The 16,729-nt window shown below is 36.4% G+C and overlaps 1 long non-coding RNA gene across 1 annotated transcript; it reads right to left on the bottom strand.

Moving 5' to 3' along the window:
* Positions 1-768: 768 nt before the first annotated feature.
* On the bottom strand, positions 769-11,979 carry LOC125140061. Its single transcript, XR_007139299.1, has 4 exons — positions 11,603-11,979; positions 4,885-4,947; positions 2,320-2,416; positions 769-1,301 (listed from the first exon to the last, which is right to left on the bottom strand). It is a non-coding gene; the product is annotated as an uncharacterized LOC125140061 (long non-coding RNA).
* Between the last annotated feature and the right edge of the window lie 4,750 nt (positions 11,980-16,729).

Below are 16,729 nucleotides of genomic sequence, written 5' to 3' on the forward strand. Positions count from 1 at the left end.
GAGACGTGAGCCCCTAAGGTTCTTTATTTTAAAAGAACGTCTCGTTAATTAATTCAACACTCCTAGGAAATATTTGGCAAGATTCAAGATCACGACAAATCATTCCCAACACCAGTAAACACACCAGTGGGCTGCAATGGGGGAAAATAAAACCGAACAATTCACAAAAAGGCTTGTGTTTCCGAATATTACCTGCAGCGTGTTTACATAAGCAGTAATGGCTGATTTTTAACTGAGCTACAGTCAAGTACAGGCAAGTCTGCCTAAGGCTGAAAGGTATTAGTGTATGATACACTTAGGCTTGTCACTTCTTGCTGTTGTGTAGCTGGAATGTACACACTATTTGTTTGTGTGTGGGAAAAACAAACACTTTTTAAAAATCGTGTGGCATGAGGTGTCAATTAGCCAAACATAAAAATAACACAACTGTAAAAACATACCGATCTGCCACCCGAACTCCTCGGTAACAACCGAACCTGCAAATATCCAACCAGCCAATCATGTAGCAGTGGCACAATGCATAAACCCATAGCAGATACAGGTCAAGGCTGGTTGGAGCTGGCAGAAAGGCTACATTAACTTTTTTTTTTTTTTTTTTTTTGCATTCATGCTGAACACAAAGGGATCTCCTAATAAACAAACCTCGAGGTGAATGGACTACAACAGCTGAAGGCCAAAAAAGGTCCTGTTTCTGCAACCTTGGTTTCAATTACTAGGTGTTTCTAATAAAATGGCCAGTGAAGGTTTATGCGCTTGAATAAAAATCGCTTCTGCACTCGAATTTTATTAAAGAAATAACACAAAAAAAAACCTGTCACTTTAATAGACACAAAAAAAAATGCTTTAGTAGACAGAGTACAAATGAATTACTGTTCATTAAAAAAGAAATCTTATATTATGTGGCCTGTGATCATTTATAACAACACATGAGACAGTATTCGGTTTTATGATAGCTTTAGTTAGTGGTGTAATTCTTCAGGCGGTAACAGACGAGTATATTTGTAATTTATCTGTATTTTAAAAGGAAAAAAATTAAAGTCAATAAATATAAAGAAAAATACAATAATAAAATAATTGTAGCAGTATGTTTTTGATATTTAGGTGAAAAAATATTCATATTATTAAAATTTCATCTCTATTTCTTATTCAATTAATAATTTATTTTTTTATTTGTTTATTTAAAGTAAATAAATAAATGCTGGTTGTGTGTATCATCAGGCAAATATAGCTCCTCAGTCAAAAGTGATGACGTGAAGCATCTCAGCATCGTCCACACGCTAACGTCCTCTCGGCACCGTAACCTGCACAGAGACCAACCACTTCTTTAATTATGAGAACTCATTATTTTATAGTTATTGTTATATAACACTATTCCTATAATTATTAAATAAAAGCTTCATTTGGTTTCAGAAACAATTTTATTCTGTAACACACATGTTGGAAATTGCTTTATATATCATTTATTCTTTGCTGATGAGTTTAATTCAGATAATAATAATATTTGTAGAAAGGCACGCAACCTAAACATCATTAATAGTATCATATTTATAAGTAAGAATGTGCAGTGGTTCGAGTTTATATGGTGTGGAATTCTGCATAGTAAAAAAAAATTGCCACTGGACCAAATATTACCCAGAACGACTTTATTATTATTATCTTTTTTTTTTATAAGATAGAATTTTTATCTTCTTTTTGTGCTGTTTGTGCTGCTTGTTCCTGTTTTGTGTGCACTTCCTGAAACAGCAGCATGAACATGAACCTCAGAAAAAACTCTCACAGCTGTTTAGAGATGATCCACATCAGCTTTGAGAGATTCTGAACGAAATTTGTACAAAAGTTAAGGAGAAGAAATCAGTGTGACAAAATCCAGTGTGACAGATGTCTAAGATGTATGTATGAGTACACTGGTGTATTATTATTTTTTCTTTTAAAGCACTAGTTCAGCAAGTGGGATCCAGGACTAAGCACAATCCCGATGCTTTATCAATCACAGTGACCGTTAATGTGAGCTGATGTATGTGGAATAAGGCAGATTTCCTCCACTGTGTGTTACACGTCCATGTGAAGCAGCAGGAGCAGTTTAGTGTCTGTGAATCCATTTAAAGGCTTGCTTCATCTGTGCCTCATGAGTTTATTTCTTCTTTGAATTGTACTTACTCTTTGTCTATTTTTATTCCTTACTTTATTTCTTTTTTATTACGGTAATTGGCTATTTTTATATCAAGGACAGTCCTGAAAAAGTATTTCACTAGGTGTTGTATTGTGTATGATTGTGTACGTGACAAATTTTGAATTGGAAACAAGTCAAGAACAGCTCACATCCCAGACCTCCCAGTCCTGCGAGACGAGGTTCGGCGAGGCTCATCCTGGAGTTCACGTTTTCGGAAAGGTCAGGGATCTTGAGGACATTTCAGATCTGCTGAGACACAAAGTACTCTTGGAATAACAAAGCAAGCCGGACGGGACAGGCTACGATGTTGTGAAGAAAGAATACAGATCAGGAATACGTCACGCCACTAAACCTCAGTGTTCGTATGAGAAGCTGGTACAAAGCAGATGGCGTGACGGAGAAATCTTAAATGACATTGTTGCTTCTGGGCTTTTTTTCTCTTTACATTACACATCTCTTTTCGTCAGGTTCTGGAGAGATATACAATCTGCTAAAAGTGAAGCGATCAAACACGCCTCTTATCCGTCATGAAGCATGACGGCTTGCATGGAAGAGCTTCGTGTTCTGCTGCTAGCGGCTTCCTCATGACACAAGTAATCAAGAATAGGCCGTACTAGTGAGAACCAACCTATCCTGGATTACTTGAACCAGGCAGAAGCCAAACCTCATGATGCTTAGGATACAGTGAAAAAAACAATAAAAAACAATAGCAGAAATGACGAGTGTTTTTTTCTTATTTGCTGAAAATAAAAAGATTATTTTTCTGACAATATACATTATCTTATACATTTACGAATGTGAACACATCTATACATTCTGCATCTATATCTATAGTCATTATTATTTCAGTTTATTTCTTTATTTATCTTGGAGAATTGGTCAGGTTTTTATTCCATTTAAAGTTGTTTAATGTACAAAACTGTATATGTGACAAATATAAATCAATACAGACTGTATGCTTGCACTGTGATATCTACATCTAGCATGACTGATCTTACAAATGAGGAAATGTTGGAATATTTATAACACGAAAAACGTTAGCACGGCTAAAAACTCTTTCATGGGGGGAAAAAATACATAAAAGTCAATCTTAATATCTGGTATGCACATGGTCTTGTACCCAAATGGACTTTGTGGAACTAAGAGCAACAGCACCACCAATGGTCATAAGTAAGAAATACACCAAACAGGATAAAAAACATGAGACTGGGGCTTATACAGTATGTAGATGACAGCAGTGTCCGGTGTTTAGTCTTGTAGAATTGCCTCTTAAAGTTTGTGTATTGGGGATAATTTATAAAAATGGCTTTTGCTACGTTAAATGAGACAGACTGACTAATATTTTAAACTTTTCCTCCCTAATATGCATCCGAAAACATGTATTTTGATCTGCCATTTATCTGAGGGCAGCTGCTCTTTTTTGTATTTATGTTTTCTTCCACCCCTTTATTTTTTTTATGTGCCTTTGACTGAATTACTTTATAGCACCTGATTTTATAGCACTTTCCTTAGCTACTACATGTATTGTTATTATTGTTATTGTTATTATTATTAATAATAATAACAAAGCAATAATAATAATAATAATAATAATAGTATTATCATCATCATTATTAAGTAGCTGTACGAGTAATGGCAATTACTGATTTGCATAAAATCTTTTATTCTATTAATCTATTCTTATCTTATTAATTATTTGATTTAATGTCAGCTGTCGTTAAAAACATTTTGCTTTTATTTTCCATTATACCTAACTGTTAAGGACTTTTTCCAAACTTAAAAAATACAACTTAACCCCTTTAGATCCCAAATTGTTCAGTTATTCATCTTGAAGCCCAGAGTCACTGCTGTGAATATCAGGAAAACATGAAGTAAAAATCATTTGGTCATTTGAGCACTAGAGGGCGCACGATGTCCATTTGTTAGGGGAAAAAAACCAAGCTCGGTTTCTATTAGCGCCTGTGCTAATAGGAAATATATATAAACAAAATAAAAGAAATGGCTTGTTTTCTCACAGAAAACCCACCATTTTCTTATAAATTCCTAACACTGTCTGTTCTCAGAAAGAGAGAAATCTGCACTGATTCACTTAATGATTACTAATCAAAGTACAAAACTAAGCTTTACGTTAGCTGTGCAACTCTAAAGCTACTAAATAAAATTAACCAAGAGTTTCTTTATCAAAATGAGGATGATGATACTTTCGATTGTTTATAACATCAATTTATCAACGATAAATCATCCAACTAACACGGTTTGGTTTTTGTTATCGCTAAACGTTCGCTCAATAAGTTGAATTTTTTTGGCTTGTGGTTCGTATTCTAAACCGTAAGCAGATCCAGTAGTTGTGAGTCATTTTGTACTATTTCTAAATTCCAGATTCCATAACCGATTCCCCAAAACCTTATTTAATTTACTGAGATAAGCAGAAGTTTCTAGTTGACGTTGCTGAAGGCTTTCTCTATGCTGGGTGTTGCTCTTGTTGATTCCACATGTTCCTGTGATGTATAGTGTTTCACGCTGAGAAGTCTGCACATGTTGGCTGACTGTCTGCCTTTAATGAAGCTTGTTTGATCTGAGTGGATTAGCGAAGGAATAAGTTTTAATTCTAGCAGCTAGCGTCCTGTGTCTGGGTTGTTGAGTGATAATGGGCAATAACTGGAGGGCAACAGTTTAGAATGAATGTGAGTGTAGTATGAACATCGTGTCAATACCTTGAGCAAAAATCCTTGTTTGCGGCTCATCCGGGTTCACGACTGGTCTCATGTAATTGGGATCTACAAAGAAGATGAAAAATTAAGGGTCAGAACACTGCCATTGATCCAATACACATCTGTTAATCAGAATCGTCTTAATCAGATCTTAAAACTCATTTAGATTTATTAATATGAAAGTCACACATATATCCAGTGACTCCAGGATATTTGTGATTAGCTTGATATTTGTGACGTCTAGTTGTGCTGCAGAAAAGCGCAAGAAGCTCACATGTGGCAAAACATATGGGGGCATTTGACATGCTGGTTGCGTCAGAATACACTGCCTATGTAAACGGGGCTATAAATAGACCGGTTTTTGTTATACAACTCATTAGTTTGTTCTAGTTTCGCACGACTTACTTGCAGCATGTAGACTTAGCTAGGATGGTGTTAAATGATTTATGTGCATAAGCGAAGAACGTCTGCTTCATGTTCCCATGTCCAATTAATCTGCTAGATTCACTTCAGTAAGCGAAGGGGAATGTTGCAGATTAGAAAGGATCTGCTCATCAGGCAAAAAAAAAAAAAATAAGTCATAAGATCTCATCATGCAAAATAGTAACCAGAAGAAGCCCTATTTTCTGTGTTTGACTTTATTTACAAAATCACTGCATGCTTTCACAAAAAGCCTGTTGTTCTTAATTACGCAACGTGTGAGTATTTGAGCTCAAGGTACAAATTTGCTTTGCTGCTCATGATGAAATCCATAGGCAGATGATGTTTCCATCCAGAATGTTCCAACCCTTTGGATTTATTAAAAAAGTTAATAGGAAAAGCATTAAATGGTAATTAGTACCAAACATGTAATTAGCTGTATTCTTTTCTTTTTTCGTCAGCTGTGTTTAATGATACATGAGAGAGAGAGATTGGGCAATTCTGGAAAGCTTTTTTTGCGGCAACAGCTTGCTGTCTTTCTGATGGACCTGAAGACTGGGAGAAGACCTAAAGGCTTGTGAACAGATCAGTGATGAAATGGTGCAACAGTGCCGGTGGGACCGCTACCTTAGGTGGGGCATCGTGGGCGCGAGTTTTCTGCAGGGCATCATAAGCGTTACGGTTTCCGTAAATGGTGTTTTGTTTTCAGGAATCTGAATCTGAGCAATTGTTCACCTGACTCATGTGAAAACAGAGAAGGAAGCAAAATATTTTAGACACTATTTACACCCTCTTATTTCTGATTCGGATTTCCTGTTCACGGGTCTAAATAAGCCACAGACGCTTCAGATAACCAGATCAAACACATGTAACTGCTGATGATATTGAAGTTTTATTTAACTTTATGAAAGAAGAGGAAAAAAGTGAGAGAACAACTGTTTATAACTGTTTATAGCTGCTATAATGTAAGTGATAATAGGATTAAAGCTTGTTTTGTGGTCGTTGCATGATGCTTTACTGCAATTAGTAAAATAAAATGAAATAAAATATTTCAGGACATTCTGTAATTAGAAAATGATCAACAAGAAATAACTCTGCTTTGGGTCACGTCACACCACGTTGTCAGTGATATTTTTTTCATCGAACAGCACGTGCTGTCCTGTTTTATTCCTTACATATGAGCTTGTATGTTGAATGTGAGTGACTTGCAGTCATTTCACTGATAATTAAGTTACAAAAAAAAAAGACATTAGACATAAAATGAATAACGAGTTTTACTGGGATCTTTTTTAAACCCATCACCATCTGTGGCTAGATGATGAAACGTGTGCAAGCCCGGGCATCTAAACTTATTACTACAGTATTCCGAGAGTCTTCGAAGACAACATTTCAGTGGGGATTTCAAAACACTTGGCTATTGCAAAAACCCATGAAATGTCTTCAATCAAGTAAAAATTTCCATTTCAAGCTGGGGTTTCTTTACCATCTTAGATATTTAAATTTTTTTCCCCAAAATAATACAACGGTAAAGAAATGTAAGGATTGACATTCTGTCCGGAGCCAGGACTGGAACACGACGTAAGCTTCATTCTTTTAAATCATTGTAAATCGTCCCCCCTGAGTTCAGTGTCCCCTCTGAGCAGAAAAAAAAATCTGTTTTAAATGAGGTTGCTGGCTACGGTTAGTATATGTTATATAATCAGAGGGTGGGAAAGCCCACACATGTCAGATGCAGCTTCAGTGCAAAACACACACTTGCGCGGACTCACACACACAGCACGCAAACGTGTGTGCGTGAAGGCTCACACAAACACTCCCGCCATTTCATCACAGGAGAGTCTGGCAGGAACGAGCCCGTGCAGTGCATATGCCATAAAGCCAGAGCTCGCAGGCGTGGCAATAAGAGTCATGTTTCATACAGTAACCTCGCCAGCGAACTTTCAGATGCATTATGGATAGCTTATGTGAATTTAAGGCATGTCTCTTGCATATCTGCCTTTGCAAATATTTTAATCAAGGCACATGCTTTTTGGATTACATGAGAGGGATGGAGAAAAAAAAAAAAAGGAAAGAAAGAAAAGACTCTGCAAAGTGCCATGAATATCAAACAGTTCTATCTCCGGGGAAATCTGTTTGCACAGCAATCTGCTGCTCACATTATACTTAAAAAAAAAAAAAAAAAAATTTAATATTCAGATACAATTCAAGATAATGAGTTAGAAAAAAACAACAAAAAAACAAGGAGCCTTGTTTATCCTTCTCTCCCTGCCTGCCGTGCTCGTTGAGGTGTTTGTACAGCCATAGGAATCGTCTTATGTAACACATGAGCACTGTGTGTAGGCTACTGTGTAGACGGATGAAGGGAAAATGGCCCCCTGCGTTACCGCTCGCTGCTCATTTGTCCATCTTTATGCTCATTGATGAAGCACCGAAGACTCGGGAAATGGAGGACGGTCCAAAATTGCCGTGAGCTGCTTGATCTAACTTGATTTGATATTAACACACGCACGTGGATTACTATTGCACCATTGTTAGGAGCGACGTGTCGGAAGGAGGGAGGTGTTAGATCTTTTAAGGTTTTTCCGCAACTAGATTTGAGAAGTCTTGTGTAAAAAACTCTAGTAAATGGAACTGAATCCCTGAAATTAATATCGTAATTACTAGTAATCAGCAGTATGCATAGCTGCAATTTAAGTCAAGTCAAGAAGTTTTTATTGTCATTTCAACCATACATAGCTGGCACAGTGAAATGAGACGTTTCTCCATTACCGTGGTGCTACATAAAACAAAGACAGAGATAAGGACTTAAGTAAGTCCTACATACAGAGCATCTGTGCAACCTGGTGCAAACAGTGCAAGACAAAACAAACAATACATGATGTTACACAAAAGACAATACACAAAAGCAGCGCCGAACAGTATACATATTGTATATTCTATAGCAAATTTCCAGTATGCATATTAAGGCTCTTCTACACTCCCAAAGCATTCGAGCCCCCAAAACAATAAATCTAAGAAAACTATTATTGCATGCATCTCAGCATGAGGAGCAGTAAAAAATCTACACGGAAAATTAAATAATAAGATGAAATACTGTATGCAATTATCAAACCCTAATGCTGTAACCTGAGACTTCAAGGCTTCTCGTGTAACTTATTACTTTCATAAATTTCTTTAGTGAGGACCGTTTACAATACAACAGAGAATGGCTTCAATTACGCTGCATTTGATGGGTATCACATTAACACAACCCAAGATAATGCCTGACACAATTTTTAAGCTTTATTTTATTATTTTTTTAAATTCATTAGTCTTATAGACACAGATTGACATCTTACAGACACCATTCTGTTGAGAAAACCTGTGGGTGATTTTGTGAAAGAGAATTTCACAGGGAGATGACTACAGTGAGAAAAATTCAGCACAAAGAAACGCACGCTTCCGTTTCTCTTACAATTCATTTTTTTTTGTTTTGTTTTTTTTAAACATGGCCTTTAGATACATAATTCAATCCTACGTCTGTTGGTTTAATGTATGGTTAAGAATGGAAAGAATCTCCCTCAAGCTGTGAGTGTTAGAAGGCCCATTAGCAGACTTTTTTCTATGCCACACCCTGTTGTTGCTTAATATTTAGACTGACACTTCTTTTAATTCCACGCTCATTTCGTCTAACCGATAAATTACAAATAGATTTCCAAATGACAAAACGACTAAAACTGTGTCGAACTGTTGTTACGAATCACTTCGCTTCATGAATCCGATTCTTTTTTAAGATCCAGTTTAGCGAATAAAACTACGCAACTTTGAAGTGTCATCAATAAAGATTTGTTGCTGCAACTTAATGTTAAAATAAAAGTACATCTATTTTTTTTTTACAGAAAAATATCCCCCAAAAAAAAAACATAAATGGAAGTTAATAATCCTGTTAATAAGTGGCTAAAATCCAGAATGACAGCAAGTACAGAAACCGGACAACTTACGGCAAAAAAACCTACATAGAAAATAATGTAATTTTGTTATTTCTATTAGTAACACCTTATCTTGGTTTTGCTCGATGAAAGTGCAACATAGAACTATATGAACTGCGAGATTGCAGTACTTAATACGTATTCGATTTATAGCTATTAGTTCTTAAACAAGAAGTTATTTCATTATGTAAAAACAAGAAGGGATTTACATACACAGCCTAAACACCACAGACTGTTGTCTTATTTGTCTTTGTCCCATACATCCGTTTCTGTGTTTGCCAAACCTTTAACCAATACATGCTCACAAATAAACTATAAACTGTAGTTCAAAAAAGCATTTGTTTGCTACTTTTTCCTCAGTAAAATACACGGACTTGTCCAGTTACACAGACACCCTAAAATCCACCCTAGCATGCATCGTTACATTTAAATAACATGTGATCTTTAACGGTCTCCTATTTTTTTTCTTATTTTTTTAGTTCAATCTTCTTTGATTGACATTTTGATTAGCAGTTGATGCGGCGGTGCTTAAGTCCACATCTTTCAACACCTCATCTGTATACTTAGTTCAAACAGTTCAGCATAAAAACAAAAAAACAAAACAAAATGCAAAGCATCCTGGAACTCCAACATCTGCAAAACTACTTCTCCGATGAATTTTTCATTAACATGATGCTGGAAATGGGTGACGGTTTAGTTTTTAGGAGCTAACGGTAAACCCTGACTTTTGGAAGTTTGTCTGTGATTAAACTTCATTGTAACTGAGCTGGTAATGTTATGATAACAGCATAGGAGCACATGCATAAGAAAAACACAAGACCGACCAACAAATTAACACCTGAACCGTTAAATAAACCCATCACAGATATGTTATTTATTTCAAGTGTAATTAATGTGTAACGATGTGAACGTTTCCATGAATAAATATCGACCACAAATGGGAGTAGCACTTTTCTGAAGGGTGTCGAAGAGTTATGAGGAACTAATAATTGTGACGTGGTTTTCTTAAAAATAGTTCTTTTTTTTCCTTCACCACTAACTAAAGTCTACACAAAGCCATGGATACAAAACACAGTGCAACACAATACATAAGAACATGAAAACACCAAACAAAGGTCACTGAATAACAAAGTTCAAGTAACAGAAACAAAGATTACTCGGCTACTTATGGAAGAGTCTATGTTTACAGATAAGTTTCTTTGTAAATGTCTAGAAATTTGTTGGTAATTAACACCAAAATAGGTTGAAATGCAGAACGCGGTTTTAAAATGGCAGAACATATCTTCACACAGGCAATAAACCCGGATTGTCAACAACACTGTGCAGGCGGAGGGAGGAGGGTGTGTGTGAGTGTTAGAGTGTGTGTGTGTGTGTGTGTGTGTGTGTGTGTGTGTGTGTGTGTGTGTGTGTGTGTGTGTGTGTGTGTGTGTGTTTGTTTGTTCAACCGCGACACCTTGCATTGCCTCGGCTGGAGTGTGTTGCAGTTATTTTTGCACTCTTTTCCTTTCTAGTATAAACGCACAGGTCTTTAAATGACGTGATGTGTAAACATTTTTCAGCATGAAAAACAAGGTTCTTTTTTGGCTAATATTTTGTTTCACTTAAGAAGGAAAAACAACACGTCGACTACAAGGTTTAGTCTGTAATACAGTCGATAATCAGAGCTTAAAAAACACAACAGCAATGGAAAAAAAAACCACACAATTTACAAAAACGATTAAAAACAAACAGACAATCCAATGAAAAGGGCTCTTAATTATGCATCATTTGCAAAACAATCGTAATTAAGATTACGCGTTTTAACGACGTGAGATATCTGTTTCTAAACTAGTTTACCGAACGATTTGACTGTAAGGTTTTGTTTCTGTCCGAAAGAGAAAGAGACGGTAAACAACTCGCAGTTACTGAGCGCGAGCGCGCGCGCGAGAGAGCGCTGCATGACAGCTCCGCTAACAAACCCAGTTACACACAAACTACAGTCACACGAAGCTGTCACCACACACACACTCCAACAGACACGCTCACGTACGCAACGACATCGCCGAAAAGCATACCATAAACATTACACACGCTTCCAGGGTTTAGAACATGGGGTTTTCGAACGAGTTGCACGCAATGCACGAGCGCGCGCGAGCGAGTTGCACGCAATGCACGCGCGCGTCCTACCTGTTTTCGACGCTTCTGCACTTGCACCACGACCGAACTTTCCAATCCATCAACCGTGCAAACTCAGCAGGTCAGCATTCAACTATACCAATGAATGCATATTAAAAAAAAACTCATATAATGATGAGAAAAGCATTAAATACATTGATATATAACTATGTATTTACGTTTATCCCGCCTTGTCTCCGGGTCCATATGGGAGGGGCCCCGACATCGTCTCTTATCAGCTGTGCGTTTTAATGCGTGCTGTATTTATTTCTGCGCCAGAGTCGAGTCCGCTCAGACAACATGGAGAATCCGAGCGAAAGAAGGAAAACAAGCGAGGACATGGGGCAAGGCGGTCGGTTTCAAGTTCCCCTTACTACACATAAACAACCTCATCTCTGGGCTCTGTCCAAATTCAATACTCAACGCAAACGACTTAAACGCGTCCAGCGTGTGAATCCGCGTGGATCGGAAGTGAAGAAAGCGACAAGAAAACGCCATTATGCGGTTTATTCTGCCATTGTTTTGCTTTCGTTGGGCTTTCACGGGGCGCCTTGAAACGGCTGCTCTCTTCCGATTGGACGTCCGCGAAGTGGGAGTAGCTGAAGCATTCTTCTCCGCTGCGCGCGCTCCACATTGAAAACATTCCAGCGCTCGCGCGTCTGACGATAGCAGAGTGCACGTTACAATTAATCAATTATGCAAAACAATATCGGGTGCGATATTATGAGGGAAATATCAGGGTACGAATCTTCGATATACATTAGCATTCGGATTGCTTTTATTTAACACACAGCTTTTAACATTGTCAAATCGTCCTATAATAATAATACTAATACTAATAATAATAATAATAATAATAATAATAATAATAATAATAATAATAATTATTATTATTATTATTATTATTATTATCATTAGTTTCTGCTTTTTTAGTAATTTTTTAAGGCTGACACTCTTAACCCTATATCCGCCCCTGTATCTTGCCCAATCCCAGAACCCCAGCTCCCTAACAAGCTGCTATGTGAAGAAAAGAATGTCACCAGACTCTAGTCTTCTGTTGTTGTTTTCTGGTTGATGTAGCAGTAGCAGTGCTGATGATCCTGGTGCATGTATATTATTTCCTATCCAGTGTCACTCAAATGAGCAGGAGGTTCCCTTCTGAGTCTGGTTCCTTTTAAGGTTTCTTCCTCATATCATCTCAGGGAGTTTTTCCTCTCCACCGTCGCCTCCGGCTTGCTCAACAGGGATAGATGTTAGAGATAAATAGACATATAATTTTACACTTTACAATTTTTCTTCTGTTTCTATGCTTCTGTAAAGCTGCTTTGAGACATCAGTTATTAATAGCGCTATACAAAAAAATTGAATTGAATTGACTCGTTGCTCTTGTTATTGTTAGAACATCCTATTTGTGTATGACGCATGGTCATGTAGTGACATGTCACTGTATTAGTTTCTTGCTAATCCTTCTGATTGAATAAAAAAATACCTGCAACACTTCAATAACCATATTGTTAATAGTTAATGTATTATATAATACATGCATACTAAAGATGTTGTTGTTAATGTTGTTGTTGACGACATTAAGCAGTATAGTTCCTGTTGAACTGTAACTGTTTGTGTAAATAGATTTATAGATTTATCATTTTTTACAGTTTGTATTTTTATAATTAATATGTTTTCCTTAATTTTAAAGAAAATTGGAGTGCATTAGCAACAGTGAGTCACTAAAATAAAGTAATATGTTTTAATAAGTAAAATAAGCGCTTTGAATGAATTAGAATGAAGTCTTAGCCTCATGCACTGCCTTCTGGATGATGTAATGATTTTAAAGATCAGTCTGTTTTTTGTGCTTTTTCTTTTTATTTATTTTTTTTTATTTGGGAGCGACAAATATTGTGGTCAAATTTGATCACTTACGAAAGGACACCACTGACAACATGCACATTGTTGAATTTGTCTTTTGCTTTCTAAAAAGAATAAGAATTAAAGAAAACAAACAAAACAAAGAAACTAACTAGATGTGAGAATGGTAGCATATGAAAACTCTGGATCAGTTAAAGTATGTGGGCAATTCTGATATTAAATTATATAGATAAATATTGCATGGTTTTGATTACATTTGTCAGTTTAAAAAAAAAAAGCTTAGAATAATAAACTCAGAAGTCAATGTTTTGGGTTAAGAAATCAAGATGCAGTTGATAAGTTGGATCCTTTTTACCTGCAAACCTCAACATACAGATATACAGTTTAACTTTTCAATACAATCAGACTCTATTTGCATTCAATGTGAAGTGAATTTCTGTTAATTGCAAGATCATAAAGGTGCTGCAGATTGCACAATTACACTAAAGTGTAAACTGTAGGTTGTATACTGTATTAAGTAGGTAAGCTGAGGACAGTATGAAGACTAAAAATGAAAGTATGCACAGAAAGAGTGGTAGGCTTCAAGCTTTAAGAAGTGCAACTCCAGTGCTGCAAATCTATTCCTGAGAAATCCCAGCTGGGGCCAATTCTATACCACAAAGCTGAGATGTAAACAAGCATTGGAGCAGTGTCTACATTCCTCGTGAAAGCCACGCGGACTCGTAGCTAAAATTATTGTGAGCAGAATTCCAAAACATGCTTTTTTTCTTACGTTTTTTTTTCTTTTCAGGTCAGAAGAAAGGACATTGGCTTGCAAAACATTTCTTGTTTTGATATTAATATTGAATGCATGAAGAACAGCACTGTGAATGTCAATGGTGTAGAAACGAAAGGAATACTGCAGCGCTTTGAATGTAGAAAACTCTCATCAGACCTGACCAAAGTCATACAACTAATCAAACTTCACCTTTAAAATCTTAGGTTCCCAATACTCACTGTGAAATTGTGAAAAAACCTAAGCAGGGTGGTAGTAAAAGCAGTATTGGGTTCTCTCAGGTTCTAAGCTATGGATCATGCAGTACAATCAATGATTCCTTATTAATTTTGCTTGTGATGGAAGGATGAGATATTGAATGAAGTGCTTTCATGGCTCTAAAGACATGATCTATACATTCATGAATGAAAACTACAGTGTGTATATACAGTATACACACCAAAATGTAGTAATAACATTAAAACCACCTTCCTAATTTTGAATATGTCCTCCTTGGGCCACCAAAACAGCTCTGATTGGTTGAGGAATAGAGGACTGTAGGACACCTGACACCAAGACTTTAGCATCAGATCCTTTATGTGCTGTAAGTTGTGAGGTGATGCCTAAATTATCCAGCACAATTCACAGATGCTCGATTGGTTTGAGATCGTAGAAAATTCGGAAACCAACAAACACATCAACACACATTTCTGATTTTTTGTTGCAGTGTGGCAAGGCATATTTTGGGAAGTACTAATCACTGCATACCGTAAAATCTCCACAAGACCTGCTGTTTTGGAGATACTCTGAGCCGCACGTCTTAACCAGCACTCTTTGACTCTTGTTAAAGACACTCAGATCCTAATGCGTGCCCATTCTTCCTGCTTCAAACACACCAACTTTGAGAACTGATTACTTACTGCCTACTATAACTTTGACTACTTTGACTCCAGAGCTATTTTAATGAGACAATCAAAGTCATCTATAAGTGACTTTAAAGATATAGATGACTTTTGCTTTCAGCTACCAAGAAGGCTATGACAAAAATGGCAAATAATCACTTACTACAAACATGGTAAACAGAAAAGCGTTGCAATTTATGCAACAACTACTGAAGACCACACTCCTGAAACCAAGGAACAGCGATCTGAGTCGACAGTGGTCAAAAACTCAGCAAAAAATTTGACACTGGGAAAAATAGTATGAAACAAGATCCAAATACAAACTACACTTAATAAAACCACGACTGAGATCACGTCTTCTGGACTTGTAGATACATAAAGAGGGCGCCAGTACTGTAACGCTAGTCCAAAAGAAGCATATAGGTACATTAGTAATTAGGCACTCTCATCACACTTAGGTTCTAACAACTATAAACTGTCTTCCTCCCACCAGCTTCTTTTCTTCCCTTTCTATTAGTTAATAAGACAAGAAATATAGCTTGAGATGTTACAGAGAAACCACAAAGCCCTTCATCTTGAAGTTACTGACATTGAGTTATTGTCCTTCTGACAATGCTAAATAAACCTTTTCCTCACAGAAAATTGTATTTAAATGACGCATCTGTTATAGAGAACTCTGCATTCGAGTGCTAGTGATACATATCACCACACAACTTCCCCTTTTTTTATAAAGAGGATGACTGTAAGTGATAAAATCACTGTTATTTAGAATTGAAGCCTTTATTTTGTCACATATACATTACGGCACAGTGAAATTCTTTCTTCGTATATCCCAACTTTGGAGGTTGGGGACAGAGCAAAGGGTCAGCCATGAGACAGCACCTCTGGAGCAGTGAGGGTTAAGGGCAGCTTGGCAGTGCTGGAGCTTGAACCCTGATTTGCCGATCAACAACCCAGAGCCTTAACCGCGTGATCCATCACTGCCCTATAAATCTGAGTACATTATGCGTATCGTTCTAAGAAGATTTTATGAATATGTTTATTAAACAATATAGACAGTTCACAAGTAAACCATATTTCCTTATTTGAAATATTACAATTTTAAGAACATCCAGATTTAGTAGCCACTTTATATTAGCCTGGTCATGATGGTGGTGGATTCACAAACTCAGGATCTAGACTTTGTCACTGGAGACTCCTTCCTTAATAAGTAAACATTTTCTTAAGAAAGAAAGAAACAATATAACAATGATTATACTTTTTCTGTTGTCGATGTTTTTTTTAATGCATTAGTTATTAGACTTACATTGTGCATCGTGTATAACTAGCTGTTATAACAAAAATGAGGGCATCCATATATAATTTGAGTTTAAGCTTACAGTAGACTGTTCTTAGAGGTTTGTTATTTAAAATTATTTCATAGATTCCAATTAGTTTTGACTAAAAGCTTCTTGACCTGATTAGGAGGATTACTAATAATCATCAATAGTTTTTTTTTCTTTCTTTAAACTAATCACAAACTACTTACTGTAGTTTGAAGAACCAATAAATTTACTCTAAAATGGCAGGTTAGCTTGTTTTATAAAAGCTGAAGTAAAACATCTTTATTCAGTTTTCAGTTAACGTGCTTGAACGTTTTAAGAAAAAGACGCCTCTTTTTTTTTATGACCCAGAAGATAAAAAATATGAGTATGAGTAATATGTTTAAGAATCTTGAGAATAGCAGTAGAAGGAAATCTGCCTTTTTCTTGAACTACTGTATTTGAACTAACAAAATGCCTCGG

Source organism: Tachysurus fulvidraco, chromosome 23 (genome assembly GCF_022655615.1).
Source record: "Tachysurus fulvidraco isolate hzauxx_2018 chromosome 23, HZAU_PFXX_2.0, whole genome shotgun sequence".
In the NCBI taxonomy this organism is placed as follows: domain Eukaryota; kingdom Metazoa; phylum Chordata; class Actinopteri; order Siluriformes; family Bagridae; genus Tachysurus; species Tachysurus fulvidraco.